Source organism: Spinacia oleracea, chromosome 1 (assembly GCF_020520425.1).
Source record: "Spinacia oleracea cultivar Varoflay chromosome 1, BTI_SOV_V1, whole genome shotgun sequence".
In the NCBI taxonomy this organism is placed as follows: Eukaryota; Viridiplantae; Streptophyta; class Magnoliopsida; order Caryophyllales; family Amaranthaceae; genus Spinacia; species Spinacia oleracea.
The window spans coordinates 34206075-34212625 of NC_079487.1; the positions used below are offsets into that span (position 1 = coordinate 34206075).

A 6551-nucleotide genomic window follows, 5' to 3' on the forward strand; every position below is an offset into this window, starting at 1 on the left:
TTGAGGCAATCAATTTTTTGTGGCCTCTAAATGTGCTTTTTAGCATTACTTAATTATGGTTGCCTCTAAAAGTTATTTTTAGCATCAATGAAATTAGGTTGCCCCTAAAAACACTTTTTAGCATTAATGAAATAATGGTTGCCTCTAAAACTTCTTTTTAGCATCAATGAAATTTAGGTTGCCCCTAAAAGCACCTTTTAGCGTTAATGAAATACTGGTAGCCTCTAAAAACTTATTTTTACCATTAATGAAATTGAGGTTGCCCCTAAAAGTACTTTTTTTTTATCATTAATGAAACAATGGTTGCCTCTAAAACTTCTCGTTAATATCAATGAAATTTAGGTTGCCCCTAAAAGTACTTTTTTAGCATTACTGTAATGGCTGCCTCTAAAAGCTTCTTTTTAGCATTAGTAAAATTTGTGTTGTCCCTAAACGTCTCTTTTTAGTATCAGTAACATTATAATTGCCGGTAAAAGTTATTTTTAGCATTACTAAAATTGATGTTGCCCCTAAAAACTCATTGTTAGCATTAGTAATATTGTAGTTGCCTCTAAAAGATTGTTATAGCATTAAAAAAATTTAGATTGCCCCAAAATGTTAATTTTTTGAATTAGTGAAGTTTAGGTAGCCTCTAAAAGTATATTCAACAATGATTGAAATTTAGATTTCCCTAAAAGTTTTTTTAGCACTACTAAAATATATATTATCATACTAAGTATCTTCTAAATATAGGTTGCCAAAGTCTATATAAAAAATCAAGGCATGATACTGTTTCGGTCCATCACATTCTAGCTTTACAACAAGTAATAAAACTATATCAAGTTGTGACCTATTACATCATATTACATATCGTTAAATTATATAAGAGGGTAATATAAAAATATAAATCAAGTTATAACCTCCTGTTACTCGTTATACTCGAACCATTTACAACTATTGACCCGTGACCAATTTAAACCGATCCATTTTACAACCGCAACTCATTTAACCCAACCTGAATTGGTTGTAAATTTATTCAAACATTTTATCTTTGCTAAACTCAAACACAAAAGCCTAATCCCAATTTAAAACCAACTTTTCCTATGAATAAAATATGCAATTTGTAGCTTGTGTTATTTTTTTTTCCCTCTTTTTGGTACACAAGAAATTTTATTAACCAAAAAATGAAGTAAAGTTTATACAAGCTCAACCAAACCTAGTCACGCAACAAAATGCGGTCTTGATGAAATAAAGTAGCCTACCAAAGCTAAACAAAGAAAATTACAAGAAAAAAAACCCAAAGAAACCCAAAAAACTAGCATAGTCAACTAAGGTCAACTTTGGTCAAAACTAGTTTTTACAAACTGAAATTTCCACGCTTCTACTATACTTCAACCATCCTTTGCAGCACTTTTAGTCCTCGGCAGCAGGTATTTGTGAAGTCTGCCCACGTTTCTACAAACTGAAATTTCCACGCTTCTACTATGCTTCAACCATCCTTTGCAGCACTTTTAGTCCTCGACAGCAGGTATTTGTGAAGTCTGCCCACGGCACAATCCATCAGCAGCACCATTGTGCAGATTAATATGTGACAGCTCATATCAAAATGAAGCAGAAAACAGAACTGGGTCAGCAGTTGTGCAGGGACTAAGTAAGCACCTCATCATGAGTACAATTATGCAAACCAGAATGGCTAATGTTGTGTGAATATGCAATAGCTCATATCAAGAAAACAAATCAGCAGAACATAAAATGGACAAATAGTATTGGTTCATATCCAATGGAACCAACATATATAGTAATACACCTTTCCATGATTGCATGGATGAGTAGTTATTATTTCAAGCATGCTTATGAAAGTGATCAAGTACTCGAAAATAAAATCTGGATCAGGGGGGAATTGAGTTTAAAAAAGCTCGTTGATCGACTGTACTAATAGAGAAAGAGATAGATACTTTAACATAAGAGATGTGACGGCTAGCTCTGCAAAAAAAAAAAACATCTTAGGCTTGTAGCTAACCCATGTAACAACTATAACCTAGAACAATGTAAAGCATAGAAGTGAGAACCGGTAGTTTGAGAAAGATACTATAACCATATATGTTTCTCATTTAGATCAGTCATCAGAATTATGGCTCCTAGGTTTAGATTAGCATTTCTACAAACAAAGACATAATCTAGTTCCCCGTATGAACAATCTAATAGAAAAAGCTGAGGTAATCTGTGATAATTATAAACTTTGAAAATATTTATCTGCATCAAGAAAATCCTAAGACAACACTTGCTTGAACATATCATTTTCCCAAAGTTCTTAAACTATAAATGAAAAAAAATCTTGTACACCAATTCTATACGACAAATGCTGATACCAATTATTAAAATATCAAATTAAAATTAGCAGACAACAATATGAACTAAAGTTCCTACAAGAAAGTAAAAAGAAACAGTAAATTTACAACAGTGAAGGTCTACTACTATTTGACTGCAGGAATTATCAAATTAGTCATCCTCCACACTGGCAAAATAGAGTTCAAGGCCATGACCACATTGTTATGACAAGAAAAAAAGCTAGTACTTCCCATTTGTGCTAAATACAGTCATCATATAGCTAGTATATCAAATTAAAAACCAACTAAAATTCCGAATAAAGACGGTAAGAAAAGCATATTTGAAGTTTGAACTTCCCTTTGGTATGATAATGCAGATTGAATAAAGAATCACGAGTCAATGAAGGATTATCTTCTAATTTTCCATCTACTTAATTTGTTAAACATAAGTTCTACGACTTCTACCATAAAACCAACACACCTATAAATAAAAAGATATTCACACTAACCTTCTTGCTCTACAAATGATAGAAGTCGATGAGGTTGTCAGGTTGAGAGTGAGAAACCTGAGCCTTGGCTTTCCTCTCGGTTTCACAGAATTGCTTGTCTGCAAGCATGTTAACAATGCTTTCTTTGCAACAGTGAAGCCATATTTTTCTAGTCGCATCTATGGTATTCAGAGAAGTCTGATGCATAGAACTATCCTTTCAACCTTGGATGGTTGAACCTCCTCCAACCTCAAAACAAGCTTTGTAAAAATACAGGCAACAATAGCTCCAGGGAAGAAGTCACCAGATAGCAGCAGTGATCTCAGGTTTCCTTGAGTAGCCAACGACCCTTGAACTAAGGTAGGGGGAGAAATAGCAGTTTCTAGGGCTGCACTTTGAGTGGCATGAGTGCCATCTGAAAGGACCACATGCCTTCTAGAAGAAACTGCGATACTGCTGGCTAGTTGGTCTCTCTTGGGAGCCTCTTGGCCCTCTCCTTCCTCAGTGGCGGTGTAAAACTAATCGCGAAGTTTCTGTCATAAATCCAGTTTCCTGTGTTATTTATCATACAGAGTTACAGATATGAATAAGATTTGTGAATAGAAAAGATAAAACCATATTATGTAACCATAGAAACAAGAACGCAAACCATGACACACAATAAGTTAAAACTTAAAACAAGTGTACAGCAAAAACAGAAGACAATACTGCATCACATAAGAAAGATGTTAACCTTTGTGTCAGACTTAGTTTCCATCGTTCTGACACGGTGATATTCATGAAGAAAGCATAAGCAAAAACTTAAGTTTGAAAAAGTCGACCAGATAAGTCAATTACCTAGAGTTTCAGATTCCAGTTGAGCCTTCAAAAATAGTGGACTTCTGTCAGATTTAGTTTCCGTCTATCTGGTACACTTGAATAGGGAATAGAAGCCAAATTAATACGAGTACAATATACATTATGAATAACTCTAGAGATAGATATTAATACAAGTTCCTCCACAATAAGTTACAAATAGTTAAATAGTAAAGCTACATGGAATAAAATCAAAATCTTTTTCATTTCCCCTGATAGATTCTTTAAACCTGAACAAAATCTTCATGCATCTCCTCTTAGAAGGCCGAGCTTGAAGTTGGCCAAGCATTTGCTCAAGAACAATTGGAAAGTGCAATTCTGGTGGCACATTTGTATGCTAAAACTGCAGCTAAAAATAATGATTCTCTTGCAGTGGCAGAAAAAAATATCTCCAGCCTTGGTAAGGAGAAGGAAGAAGCCGTATCTAGTAGAGTTATTGCAGATCGAGTGAGATAAAGCGAGATCTGAAATTACTAATCTCACCAGCAAAAAAGCTTCTAAGCCAATGTTCTTTAAAATCAGGAGTGTAAAAGGGGGTGTTTCCATGTGTCCAATCCTAGGGAAAAACAAGCCATATAAAGAACTTCACAGCCCTAGATCAAAATAGATTCAAAGACCTTGCAACTTCGAAAATCAAAAGACACTAACAGTAGCTCGAGTATTCCCAATTTTAATCAACATCCAAATCCAAGCATGCCTAGAAACATCAGACACTACCAATAAAGCCTCTAAAATCTGAATGCATAATAGGTGAGAAATAAACTGTGCAGGAACAATTACACGGCTTAAATCACTGAAGAAAACTAATGGCTAACAACAATATTAGCATCAATCAGCAGAAAATGTTCGAGCATCTCCAGCAAGGGAATCAACAACAATATTAGCATCAATCAACTGAAAATGTCCTAGTATCTCCAGCAACAACATCAGTCAGCTATATGTGAAATAGAAATAAACTAGAAACGAAACCTTGTTTAGGATTATCTTGATCAAAGATCAAATCAAGTAAGATAAGCATAAAGTCTTCCCTAGATTCACAAATTTGACAACTTCCACAAACCAGAATGATGTTCGACATAAGTACAACATAGCAAACAAATGCTTCAGGACACTAGAACTACATATGACATAACTTCAATATCATTTAAAATAAGAAGCAAAACATCTGCAAACTCACGTTTATTTGATGCATTGTAGAGCAAAGCCAAATGACAACACACTCATATGTTAAAGAAGCAGGTGGCATTAGTCTTTGCCCCTGCTACAAGACATTTATGGAAATAATTTCTTTAGCTTAGGTAAAGCAGAACAGAAAATCAAATCAGAACAACAGTGGAATTTGATAGACTTGCAAAGGACAGACTTCAGCAGTGGAATTTGATACTTGATGCTACATGTGCCATTTGTTCTGCTATTGTTGAGACCGTCCCTCATCTCTTATTTGAGTGTCCCTACTCTGGGGGTGTTCAGAGGAGAATTCTGAATTTATCGAGGCCGCAGAGGAGATGAAAATGGGAGCTAAAGTTTGTAGATCGACACAAGGAAAGCATAGACTTCATGGTATGATGCTGGTGGAAGCTATTTACAGTATTTGGATCTAGAGAACTCAAAAGATCTTTAACAACAATTATTTTAGTAGTGAAGCTGTGTTCCAAAATATCATTTATAAAGTTGCTTGTAGGAGTACACAAGATATCCAATATTTGTTGATTGGATGAGTTCTTTTGCACATTTCTTTAGCCCATCCCTTCCTAGAAGGTGGGGGGTTATAGTAATATTGTGGTAGTTAGGTTGTCTGTTACCTTAGCAGGAATGTCTTCCAAGATGAGTTTAGGTGCTTGCGGGTGCTTGTATTTTTTGTTTAAGCCTTTTGCTTATTAATAGAATCACTTATTAATTGCCAAGAAAAATCAGAACAACAAAACACATCAGAACTCAACACAACTGAACAATACTCAGTGAAGCAGAACAAAAGCAATCAGATTCAGACTAGTACGCAGAGCAAAATCACAAACAATTACACTCCATCAGTCCCTACTCTTATGACTCATCTTATTCATTTACGATTTTAATAATATCTAACAGAAGCAATGATCAACAGAAACAAGCAAAAAAACCAACACAATGTCAAGCAAAACAACCAAGACAATGCCAAGAAAAATAACCAACGAAGTTGCAGATCAGTAAGTAAGCAAAGTAGTAAGCAGCAGCAGCAGCAGAACGTGAGTAGAGAAAAACATGGAGGTAAAAGATTGAACTAGCACATACTTTCCAAGGAATTGAAACTTTTGTTCTTCACGAATACCAAACTTCTCCAACGCATTAATATTCGTGCTGCTAACGACACCAGGTGGTTTTTCTTCTGCAGAAGAGGGTTCAAAGTCATAATAAGAAGACATTTTGACATTAAGCGCTAGCCATAAAACAAATTAACCAAAAATCATTGACCACAAACTGAGAAGACAATTGAACTCGTGTAAAATCATTCCTCGTCAAGTTTCAGATTCAACAACTAAAAGAGGTAAAGAAGTGAAGTAAATCTGATTGGAATCGAGGAATAGCAACTTTGTCCCTACGCCATCCCAATGAAACAGGGAAATGGGATCATTGTAGTAAACAAAATCGCAATTAAAAACATTCAAAACACTGAATCGAAGAATATTTGAAACCCTAGCTTCAACAATTGAAATTCGTTGAACAAGTGGAACAAAATTTTGAGCCCTAAATTTAGCAATCAAAATAGCAAAAATTGGAACAAAATATCATATTAATTACATACGTTGTTAGGGGAGCTAACTTGATACTTGATATATAAGTCAGTTAGTCTAAAGTAGTTATATAGGTTGTTAGCAAAGTTAGAGTGGTCTGTTTAGTTTGGTTGTATAAATAAGCTAGATATCAG

At 34.8% G+C, this 6551-nt stretch overlaps 1 long non-coding RNA gene across 7 annotated transcripts; it reads right to left on the reverse strand.

Annotated features, from left to right (window-relative positions):
* Positions 1 to 1094: 1094 nt before the first annotated feature.
* LOC110778080 (uncharacterized) lies at positions 1095 to 6551 on the reverse strand. 7 transcript variants are annotated; one of them, XR_008926504.1, is made up of 3 exons: positions 6429 to 6551; positions 3632 to 6011; positions 1095 to 3346 (listed from the first exon to the last, which is right to left on the reverse strand). It is a non-coding gene; the product is annotated as an uncharacterized lncRNA (long non-coding RNA). The 7 variants fall into 7 exon arrangements; XR_008926505.1 differs by lacking the exon at positions 6429 to 6551 and adding an exon at positions 6105 to 6422; XR_008926502.1 differs by lacking the exon at positions 6429 to 6551 and adding an exon at positions 6098 to 6422.